Here is a 12,220-nt window from a genome sequence, read left to right on the forward strand (position 1 = left end):
GCCGCCAGCAGCACCAAGATCTCAGTCGAGATCCTGGACGCGCGCGGAGAGAGCGCCGTCTTCGACGGCCGCACCGCGAGGTCCGAGCAGACGCTGCTCGACGCCCACGACGACGACGAGGGTTTCGGCCGCGACAAGGGGTACGTCCGGTTCGTGGAGCGGAGGGAGCTGGAGGAGTCGCAGTGCGTCCGCGCCGACGGCAGCTTCACGGTCAGGTGCACCGTGTCCTCCAACCGGGAGACGACCAAGTCCGTCGCAAAGGCCGCGGCCTTCTCCATGTCGGAGTCGGACCGCCACCGCCGCTCGCCGCCGCCGTCGTCTCTGCCGGAGTACTGCACGTGGCGCAGGACGAAGAGCACCACGCGGCTCTTCGCGGTCACGGAGTTCTCCTCCAGGTGGGCCCGCACGCCCGCCGGCCACTCACTGAACTTCAAGCCGATGACGTTCCGGGACAGCAGCTGGCGCCTCAGGCTGTTCCCCTCGGGACTCGAAGACGGCGACGCCGCGGGGGACTCCGTGGCCGTCTTCGTCTCGTCGGAGATGTGGACGCACCTCAAGGACACCAGGATGTCCATCGAGATCCTGGAGCGGGGCGGGGGGCGCGCAGCGTTGGACGGCCGCACCGCCGAGTCGGAGCTGACGATGGTCGAGCACATGGCCGGCGGTTTCTGGCGCTGCAAGGAGTACATGGAGGGCTACGTCAGGTTCGCGGGGAGGAAGGAGCTGGAGGAGAGCTTCACAATCAGGTGCACTCTGTCCGCCGACGAGAAGGTGGTCAAGTGGCTCACGGGCCGCACGTCTCCGCCGGCGTCCTGCTCTCGAATTGCAGAGGAAAAACGAGCCAAGAACAGCTTATACTAGTCTGAAGATCAGCTTCCTGCAGGCCGGCCAAGGCCCCGGCGGCCAGTGTCTTAGCTACCTTCGTGCATATCTTCTTGCGTACTCAAAAGTCAAAACTGTGATTGAACCGTTGGCTTGATTGTTACTTCCTCCGTCTCAAAATGTAAGATCATTTTCGACACTACGTAGATGCGTAATGAATCTTCGATTGATGCAGTGTAAACGTAAATGTATTTTGCTGCTATTTCATGCTTTAACAACACTTGGATCGATCTGTAATCATGCTTTGAACAACTTGGACACTACCTCTTGATCTGTTTAGCCTTCACCGCCTCCACCGCCGGATCCATTGCTCCACCACCCGAGCCGGATTTGCTAGTAGTTTGTGGTTACTTGGAGGGATTTGTTTTGCTGCGCCCCCAGCTTAACTTCTTATGTCCTTGTTGCACTTTCCTCTTTACTCTTTCGTTTGAACCTTTGAACCTTCAACCGTTTATGTTATCGGATGATTGGTGCAGTTGCTTTATAATATATATAAAGCGGGGGAAACCCTGTCTTGTATAATCTTTTTAGCATTATCTCTTTTTGTTCATCTGCATGAAGTATGCCCAGAAAAATAAGAAATCCTCAACAGCCGTGTTTGGACAAAATGATCCAGAAAGCTTCATTTAATTCGCATCGGTGGTAGCACAAAGCTCACAACACTCGAGAAGATGAAAAATAACAAACAGGCCCCTGAAACATGCAAGAAGGACCCTAACATAAGATCTAAAATTACAATCAGGCCAAAACAGCTGCTGCTCTGATACATGCTCATTGTCACCTAGGATGAGACCACTTGGTTTAAGTACGGACGCCTTCACTACGAGTGGCCTCCCTTCGGCCATAGGATAAACCAGACAGGAATTTTTTTGGTAAGCAACCACAAATGGCGACGTATCTCAACCTCCAACACTGGTGTTGGTGAACCACATCATGATCGACAGGAAGGTTATTTGTAGTGGTAGGTAGTAACTAGTATTTAACAGTGAAAATTTGCGTGCTTCGTGCTCTGGACAACCGAGATGTACAAACTTCGGATACCCGAACTCATAGGAGAATTTCAAAATAGGAGAAAGTATCACGTGGGAACGAGTCATTCAATGGAAACTTAGAAACTCAAACTTGGCCGTCAGATATAAAATCGTGGGCTGTAGATCATAGCCTATGTATAGATGCACCCACGTGACTGGTTATTGTAATACATGAATCCCGTAGGTTTTACTATAAAATGACGAGTCAGTGGCTTAGGTGACCCAGCCCTTAGATTGTAGATCGATTTAGTTCCATGTTTTCATTGAGAGGCTGGTTTCCACATGATACTTTCTCGTCAAAATAGTTGGCGCAAGCAACACCCAGACAGTTAGAGTATCACCTCTGACAGTCATGCACACAACTGAGCGACCACAGACAAAATGTGGTGTCACCATGATATTCTTTTAGAGTTGGGTTAATAAGAATGTTATACATGGCTCAACCAAAAAAAATCATGAAAGAAAGCTTACATGAGACATTATGTCTATGGAATTTAAATTATGAACTAAGACAAGCATTGGGACAAATTACCTTACACAAGAGTTTTCTGCCCCCAGTTATGACATAAGGGATTTTGATGGTGCCTCATGCATTGCTTGTATTGAGATTCATCAAGACATAGGTCCGAAAGGAGTATATGATATACAAAGAGAGCACGACAGAGACACATTCTGCATTGTTACTCTATCTTAGTTGCTGATAATGTTGAGGGCACTAAAGTTGGACATTTCATTGCCCGAGGAACCAATTTCATCCTTGTGCTTCAGCCATCAGATGCACCACATGGATTATGACCAGGATACTTGGCAAATATGCAATTGACCAAGCATTAAAAAGCCACTATCAATGTTTCCACTATATGCGGGCCAATAAAAATCACATGCCCATTTATAACGAGTTTGGCAACCTCATGGTTGTGGGTTAGTCGGATATTTTTATTGAGAAGATGTGCAAATATTAAGAATTTCATGTCATGTAACATGTACACCCTCACATGTGGAGCTAACTAGTGAAATAAGCTCCAAAAGGGAGTATCATGTCATTATTAGTGATGCAAAGTAATTTGTGGTATGTTAAGAGGATGCTTAGCAGGTTGTATGTCGAAGGAACTTATTCCCGACATTAAAAATGATAGTCAACATATCTAAATCACTTGTTGTGATTTTGCACATGCAATACTCCCTGTAAGTAACAACATGTCAATTGGTGTTGTCAAAACCACTGTCATTTTGTTAAGTGATCTGAAAGATACAATCCAGGATTGTATAATTTTTTTTTGTTCCTCTTACTAAAGGCTTACCATCTAGCACCTTACGAATATATTGCCGACATGGGTTTAGAAGCCTTCAGATCCTGAAAATTAGAATTGTCATATTTGTAAAGCCACATAAAAGTGTTATCTTTACCATGTCAAGATGGAATGATGTACAATAAGTACAGAGGTTCAATGACATCACTGATTTTTTCTAACACTTCCCTTGGTGTACTATTTTTGTTGAGATTAGGCATATAATGTTTGTTAGCCTTACGATTAAGGGTTGTAATTGCACCATGATTGAAGGCGCTACAACATCTTTGAGTTTGGTCCCATGTATCGCATATACACATATAAAAGAGCTAATTGTTTTGTTTTGAGGGACAACTTCAACAAAATCTCGACCACCTAACTGGCGATCCTAAAGGTGTGCTGAGATACGTGAGGACTATCTCCATCGTCGGCCACCGTTTGGCCGGCTAGCCCCCTGACCTGCTGCATATTTCTTCAACAAATTCTACATTATTGGAGGCTCACGACAACCAATAGCATTGGCTACTGTATTTTTTACAATAAATGGTCTTTATTCATCAGAAGATTGCCATTTTTTGTTTGCAAGAAGGATGAAATAAAGACAGGGCAAGAGAGTTCCAATAAGAAGGTGATCTAGCGCCCAAATTTGTGCTAGCCAAACAATTAGCGACCTCATTTGCTTACCTATAACAGTTATTAAAACTAACATGACTAAAATCAGTGGCTAACTTCTTACGTTCCGCAAGGGCTGCTTTGTTCGGGCCAAAATATTACTCATCCTTCTCCAACGGTTCAATGGAAAATAAGCAGTCTCATTATTAGTTATGCCAATCACAGCTAGCCACTAATATTTTGCTGATTCTCGCAAAAAAACTAATATTTCGCTGAATATGAGTATGTCCTTTTTTTAGGGGAAAATATGAGTATGTCTAACAAGGTGATCAATCAAACGAAATCAATGGATACCATGTGTAAAAAAAAAATTCCTTTGAAAAAGCAGGGCTGTGAACTTGCTATACCGCGCTAGGAACCGTCTAAGCCAAGTTAGGAAACAACTTTAACAATCCAAACACGTATGTCACAAGTTCTCCTAAATTGAGTAAATCTTGAAAATATCTGTTAATAAATTGGATAAAATCTGTTACAGAAACGTGAAACTAGGCGCTAAAAAATTGGAATTCAAGCTAAACGAGATCAATGGATTCCATGTACTAGTTCATTTTTATTTCCTCTGAAATCAGGTTCCGAACTTGCAGCCATACCCACGTCTTGCTTACCTTAAGCCCACCCGGGTACTTTTTTTCCTTTCAGGGTAAACGTCGCTGCTTTATTTTTTATTAAACGAATTTCATAATCTCATCTGCAATCACATCCAGAATGGAATCTGGAGGTAACCCACGCCAAACCTTACATTTTTCGATAAAGGAAATATATTAATATCGTGATGATATCAAATACACCCAGCTATGCACCAACAAGATGTCCAAAGATATCAGGAATGCACACAATCAAGAAATAAAATAAAACAGAGAAGAAAGAAATCAAAGACCCCGTCATGGTATTAAACCACTCGTAACAGTAGCACTCTAACCACCACCAAAGACAACACCCGTACTACAAACGAGATTCTCCAAAAGCGATGCCTCCAAGAAGGAAACAAAGCACACGCGTTGTCGTCGCCTGATCGAAGATCTTGAGTTTTCCGAGATCCAAAACAATGCCTTCAACAAAGTCATTACCAGGCACAACCAATGAAGGCCAAACCTTTGATTTACACCCTGGAAACCGTGGCTCGATACTCGAGGAGCACTACCAAGAATGCAGTCCACCTATGTTGCCACCCCCACTTACCAAGGTTGCTGTTGCAAGTCGCCAAACACCTGACACATAGAGAAAACCTGTGCCGCACTGTCTTCAACACAACCAGTACCCTCTCTGCAAATACCAATCTCGGATCGCAGCCACCATGATTTCTCCACCTCTGTCCATTTCATGAAGATCTATATTAAGACATGTCCCATGGTTCTTACACCTATTTTAGCTAATTTGTGCGTGGCGACATTGGCTGATCCACTCGCTAAAAAAACCTTAAAATCTACAAATGAACGTAGCATAGACTTGATATATCTACCAAAAAAATAACCGCACTTTTGCGATGTGCTTTAGCAAAACTGAAAAAATATCTGCGAGGAAGGCAAAATCGGAAAGAGGAAAGTATGGTAGCTCCCGTAAACTCTCAAAAGGAAACCATGGCACCGAGCCACCGACCAAAGAGTTGCTATATAGGCAGTACGCGGCGTGTTCAGCCGGCCGTGTGCGCGTACTCTTCTTTGGATTTGGATTTGGATTGACAGATCGAAGAACTCGGCCGGCCGGATCAGGCATCCAGCTTCTCGCGCCGGCGATGGGCTGCGGCCACTCCTCGCCGTCCCCGCCGGTCTCGTGCACCGTGCTCAAGAGGAAGTCCACGACGAGCCTTTTCACGGTCCCCAAGTTCTCCCAGTGGGCGCGGGCGCGCGCCGGCACCGCGCTCCACTTCGAATCCTTCTACTTCCGCGACCTAGGCTGGCACCTCAAGGTGTACCCCGCGGGCTTCAGCGACGCCGAGGGCGCGGAGGGCTTCGTCGCCATCTTCGTCCACGGGCCCTACGCTGAGTCGGTCAGCAGCACCAACATCTCCATCGAGATCCTGGACGCGTGCCAGGAGAGCGCCGTCTTCGACGGCCGCACTGCGGGGTCGGAGCAGAAGCTGCTGGACACCCACGACGACGAGGGGTTCGGCCGCGACATGGGGTACGTCCGGTTCGTGGGAAGGAAGGAGCTGGAGGCGTCGCGGTGCATCCGCGCCGACGGCAGCTTCACGGTCCGGTGCACCGTGTCCGTCAACCTGGAGGTGACCAAGCCGCTCGCGAGCGCGAGCGCCGCAGCCTTCCCCACGACCGGCGTCAGGAGGACCACTACACGTCGTGCCAGCCGCTCTCCTCCTCCGCCTTTGCCGCTGTACTGCACGTGGCGCAAGACGAGGTCCACCACGCGCCTCTTCGCCGTCACGGAGTTCTCCTCCAGGTGTGCCGGGATGCCCGCCGGCCACGCGCTCAACTTCAAGCGGTTCTGGTTCCGAGGCGGCAGCTGGCGCCTCATGCTGTACCCGTCGGGCATCAACCACGGCGACGGCGTCGCCATCTTCATCGCGTCGGGTATGTGGATGCGCCTGAAGGACACGAGGATGTCCATCGAGATCCTGGACGCGAGCGGGGAGCGCGCCGTGTTCGACGGCCGCACCGCCAGGTCGGGGCTGACGACGGTCATGTATAACTCGGGCAGCTTCTGCCCCTGTCCCCAGTACAGGAAAGGGTACGGCCGGTTCGTGGGGAGGAAGGAGCTGGAGGCGTCGGACTGCTTCGTCGGCGACAGTTTCACCGTCCGGTGCACCCTGTCGGCCGACGAGGTGGTGACCAACTGGCTTAACTTCACCGGCACGTCTCCGCCGTCGTCTCTGCTCTCGGATTTTGCCAAGGCGAAGAGCGAGCAAAGAACAGACGCCACTCATGATTGACTCTCCCTTCGATGCTGAGCCGAATGTCCTCTTTGATCTGCTGTCCTCTTGCGAAATCGAAATAATAACTATGTAGATTCATCGATCGATCTATTTTGCCCGCCTTACGTGTCATAGGTACGTATGAAACCGGTGAAATAAAACTTTCCATTCGTTCATCACGCTAAACGAACGTGCCTCCCAAGAATTTTTCAGTCACTCTATTTGTTATTTTTCTTATAATATACTCCATAATTAAACCTGTTCATGGACAACCCGGCCCGGCAGCCTGAACCTGAAGCCCGACATTTGGGCCGGGCTCGGGCTCCAATTTCTCGCCCGAAGCCCAGCCCGAAATGCCTATATATACATTTTTATTCGAAATATAGGTATAATAAATTAATATAATATCCCGAGTATGATTAATTTAATTAGAAAACGCCACTGTTCATGTGCTTCAGGCCGAGCTCGGGCTTGGAATTTTTTCATTGGGCTTTGCAAGCCCGGCCCGAACCCGACCCGGCCCGGGGAATGACCAGATTTACTCCATATCCTAGCGCAAATAAACATCCCTATATCATACACTCCCTACTTTCGGGATTAATTGTCGTAGAAATGGATGTATCTAAACATATTTTTAGTTTTAAATAAATTCATTTCTACCCATTTTGTGTGGCAAGTAGTTTGAGATGGAGGGAGTATATAGCTTTTTTTTACCGGTACCATGGGCGCGCGCTAACCTCTTTGAAGGCATCGTTGCATTTGTTGTCTGTACCGTCCATGTCAAGACCCCGGGGGAAACCCCTAGTCCAGGTCCTCCTGTACGGATGATGGCGGCGCAACCAGCATCGCGGCCCTTCTTGAAGGCACGATCTTTGGGGTCAATATGGCTGTTGTGTGGGTGTTGCTTGCTGAAGGAATTTTGTTGGTGGTGGTGCGGCTGATTGGGGTCGACGTGGTCTATGTTGCTGTAGCCCTGCTTCCTATGTGTTCGTCTTCGGTGGTGTTCCCTGGTTTCGGCCATGTTGTTGTGCATGTTCAAGTACCTCCCTTGGTGGCCATTGTGGTGCGGTGAGCCTAGTGCTCTTGGTGTCGTTCCGGTTCTCTTTGCTCTTCGATGACACAAGATGCCTTTCCAACATGCTAATCGTTCCGAATTCTCGTGATGGAGCTCCCAATCAAGGTTCGTGTTGTCACTCGTTGGTTGTGGTTGCTCCTGAATTGTGTTGTGAGGTTCGGTTTGCACGCTGGTGCGGTGCGTTAGGTTGCGCCACGACACCCCACATATACTTGTGCCTCCCGTGGTATTAGTCCTTCGGTCTACTAGCTAGGTCGGGCCTTATCTTGGGCCTCCTTTCTCGTCATCTTTTGTAACTTTGTTACTTGTACGGTTTTCGGCCCGGTTTTTCTAATAAATGGGGTCAATTTGTTTAGGTTTTCGATCCAGTTTTCCTTATAAACTGGATCAACCAAAGACGAAGAGAAAGAACGCCTTTCGGCAGCTTTTTGAGCAATATATTCAGGTGGGGAGGATCCCCTCCCCCTCGGTGACCATTCAAAAAAAGAATCTTTTGGAAGTTTTGATGTCTCGCACAATCATGCAGTGGCTCCCTATGTTTTGTGAGGCATCCAACTCTTTGACAACCTTTAATCAGATGCTGTGTGAATCTTGTCGAGCCGCAAATCCTGTCCTAGCACTACTAGGGAAAAGCCTAGCAGCAGCGAGGATTTTGGGCCTCTCAGTAGCGCGGGTACCATCGCTACAAATAAGGCGCTACAGCTAACGTATAGCAGTAGCGCCTGTTGTCCCACGCTACTGCTATACATGAATAGCTGTAGTGCTGTTTGGGAAAGGGCGCTGCTGATATTATCTGCAGCGCTGTTTGTTGGGACGCGCTACTCGTAAGGCGACGCTACTGCTAAATTTCCCCCCTCGCTACTACTAGTTTATTTATTAGTTTTTTCCTGCATATTTGTTTTGTATTTGTTTTGTATTTGAATAGACTTTATACAATAATCTTTAGCATATCATACACATACAAATGTAATCATAGCATATACATACAATTAGTCTCATCAAATCATGTTATCATCATAATCATCATCCAACACAAAGTGGTCTCTCATCATCATCTCGAAAATAGCGATACAAGTCTTGATTACTTGCAAATACATCGTCATCCATCTAAACAATGATATACGCGAGAAGAGCTATCACTTTGAGAACATGAGTTCGTATCCCTCTCTCGCATTAGCGTGAACCTAAACTAACTACCGCCTGTCACTCGAAAACCGGAAACTGGTACACCTGGGCCTGACACTTCGGCCACTTGTCGTATATATACTCCTGGCGTAACACTTCTTCGTCATCTATGATCTATGCACCTGCATCATCACATGAGTCGATGATATGCAACATATATAGTTGAGCAACAGAAAGAGACGGACTTGGCAAAAATAGAAACAACATATCATAAGCATAAATAACAAAGTCCATCGTACCCCAAAATGCCCTAACTAGAGTGACTTTCACTAGTCGAGGAGGAGGACGGTTTAATTACATCACAAATAAAGTTTCACCGTGCATAACTCAAAGTTTTGTCATACAGAAAGTATGGACTAAACGGACACATTGTCATATATCGACAATCACTCCAACATGTCGTTCCATCCATCCAAGTCAGGGAGATAATCCCCGAGCCTAGTGAAAGGCTTCAGGTCGAGACGCTGAGAGGCTATCCATGTTCGGACGTCTTCCCGCGACATTTGTCCTTCTCCGTAGAACATCCCTGTTTTCCCGACGACCTCCTTGATGATGATTTGGGCAAGTTCGCCCTGGATGTTATAGAACTCAGCTCGAAGTCAATGATCCTCGATATCTCCTATGTCCTTTGCCCATTGCAGAATATGGGCATCGCCGGAAGAAGGTGCCATGCGAAGGTTCTGGTGATCCCGTCTGTACTCCAGCATGTGGTGTAGGACATAGAATCCATCATTAAGAGAATCGTTCGGTTGCTGGATGCAACAGAAGTTGGTCTTGGCCGAAGGCGACCCTGCCGCCCCTTATCTTCTTGTCCCTGACCTCTCCACCCATTGATTGGTGGTAATACATAGCACCGTCGAGAACATCCTTGATGTGGGTGTAATCCTTTTTGTGAATGTTCTTCGACGAGTCCAAGTAAAGAGCGTGGGAGAATCGGGGGTAGAGGATGATGAGGACGGCGCGCCCGCCGCTGCGCAAAATAAGTCCTCAAATTAATTAGCCTCCACCGTGCAAATGAATGATTGAAATCGAAGGAAGGATAGTAGCGCGGATGACTTGCACGGGATGATAAGGCACGAGAACGCCCCCTTGTCCTTATTGGCGAGCATGAAACTGACGATGTAATCCCTCGCGTATTCACGGTGCTTTGTGCAGACTCCCAAGAAGCCCTCGTGCATGTAGTACGGGTCAGCGACAGAGATATGAGATATATGCTCAACCCCGATGATGTAGTTCATGTGCAAGGCATAAAGGCGGACAAACGTAAAATCCAGCTTCTTCACGTGAAACATGTTGAATATGTAATCGAATCGAAGGAAGAACTTATCCACGGGGAAGTTGTCGACGTACGACATTTGCCGCGGAATGTTAACCACGTAGAGTGGGTATCCTGGATCTTTCGAGGCGATGAGGTCTTTCTCTACCTGCAGCACATCGTCATGAAGTCTCTTTAGATCGCCGAATCTGGCCCGTAGCGCTGTTGCAGGTAGGATTGGTTGACCGGAGATATACCATTTATCCACATCTGGGATATCTATACGGTCCTGAAGCCGAGGCTGCTGGATCATAGAATCAGCTTTTTTGCCTTTCCTCGCTCTCTTCCTAAACTTCTTTACTACCGGAAGGTCGTCCATAATACGTTGAGACGGCAATTCAGGCACCGACTCATGACGCTCAAACCCTGAGGAGGCGCCAGTATAGACATACTGTTCAGCAGCGCCATCGTCATCCTTATCCTTATCCATAGTGACGTCATCAGCGACTAATGGAGCCTCCTCCTTACCCCGTCCACTATCACCCAACCCGACACCGGACGCTAATTGGGTAGGTGGGGTGTTGATGTTCATACCTTGCTGAGGCTGCGTGCTCGTGGGTGTGCTCCCGGACGCCTCCAGACGAAGCAGACTCTTTGGCCACAACAGGACCCACCCAGCATTGCAACAATCACCAAGCCGTCGCGGTGTCTCATCATCATCCCCCAGTAGTACTGGAGAAGGCAAATTCTCGTGGCCCGGTTTGACACTGGCCATGGAAACCTTGAAGACGTTCGGGGGATCGGCCAGTCTAGTAGTCCTGAGTTTGTTAGGAACCCGTTGCCTCTTTGCTTTTGGTTCTACACCAGCTCCGCTCCCCGAGGCAGCACCGGTCTCAGTCTCAGCGCCGGTCTCGATGCAGGTCTGAGTCTGAGCGCCGGTCTCAGTCCCAGCACCGTTCTGCGTGTCAGTCTCAGTCCCCGATGCCACCGGTGGGCCCAACAATAACATGGTTGATCGTCGGTAAGGCTAAAAAATTCGTCTGCCGCTCGGTAGGCGTTGTCGCAATCACCAGAACCCTGTCCTTCATCGTTGCTAGCCATGTTTTCTATGATTAAATCTAGTCAATTAATTCTAGACCTAATAAAATGAATAATGACATAAAAAAGGCCTATTGTTTTGCAGGAATGTTGACTCCTTCCTGGTGCGGCAAATCCCGGGCACTCGATATGTCCTAGTTTGTAGCACAAGTTATGGCAAAATTCACGGAAAATTTCGGCATGACCTTTGCTAAAAAGTGGACAAATCGAGAATCTGAAATTTGCCGGAACAGAAATGAGTCAACATTCCGGCAAAACATAGGCCACTCAGCATCATTCCCTGGAAACAGTGTTCAAATATCCCTCTTCGACACCGCAACACATGTCCAAATATACACGAGCAACCACATGTCCAAATTTCACAAGTAATTCAAAAAAAAATGTAGAAGAAAATTCATTTAACTACTAATAGAACAAAATTCAGTTAACTTTAGTGCTCTATAATGATGAAAGGAAAAAAAATTTAGTTAACTACTAATTTCATTCATTTAGATTATTCATTTAACATCACCTAATTAACCTACTGTACCACTACTACTAGCAGCACTACTAACCTAATTAACCTAGCAAAACTCTAGTGACCTAACTGAAAAACATCTAATTAATATCTACTAGTATCACTATTGGCTTAACCTAATTAACATCTACTAGTATCACTATATACTATACAAGCAGCATCTACCCTAATTAAACCCTACTGCCCTAACTAACTTTTATTGTAAACCAATTTTTTTGCTCTAAACTAATTTTTGCTCTAACATCTACTACTTAACATCCTTTGCTCTAAACTAAATTTTTTGCTATAAACAAACTTTTGCTCTACTAATTTTTCTTTAAAATGCAGAGAGATATGAGTGGGGGGGAGGG

Source organism: Triticum dicoccoides, chromosome 6A, assembly GCF_002162155.2.
Source record: "Triticum dicoccoides isolate Atlit2015 ecotype Zavitan chromosome 6A, WEW_v2.0, whole genome shotgun sequence".
Lineage (NCBI taxonomy): Eukaryota > Viridiplantae > Streptophyta > Magnoliopsida > Poales > Poaceae > Triticum > Triticum dicoccoides.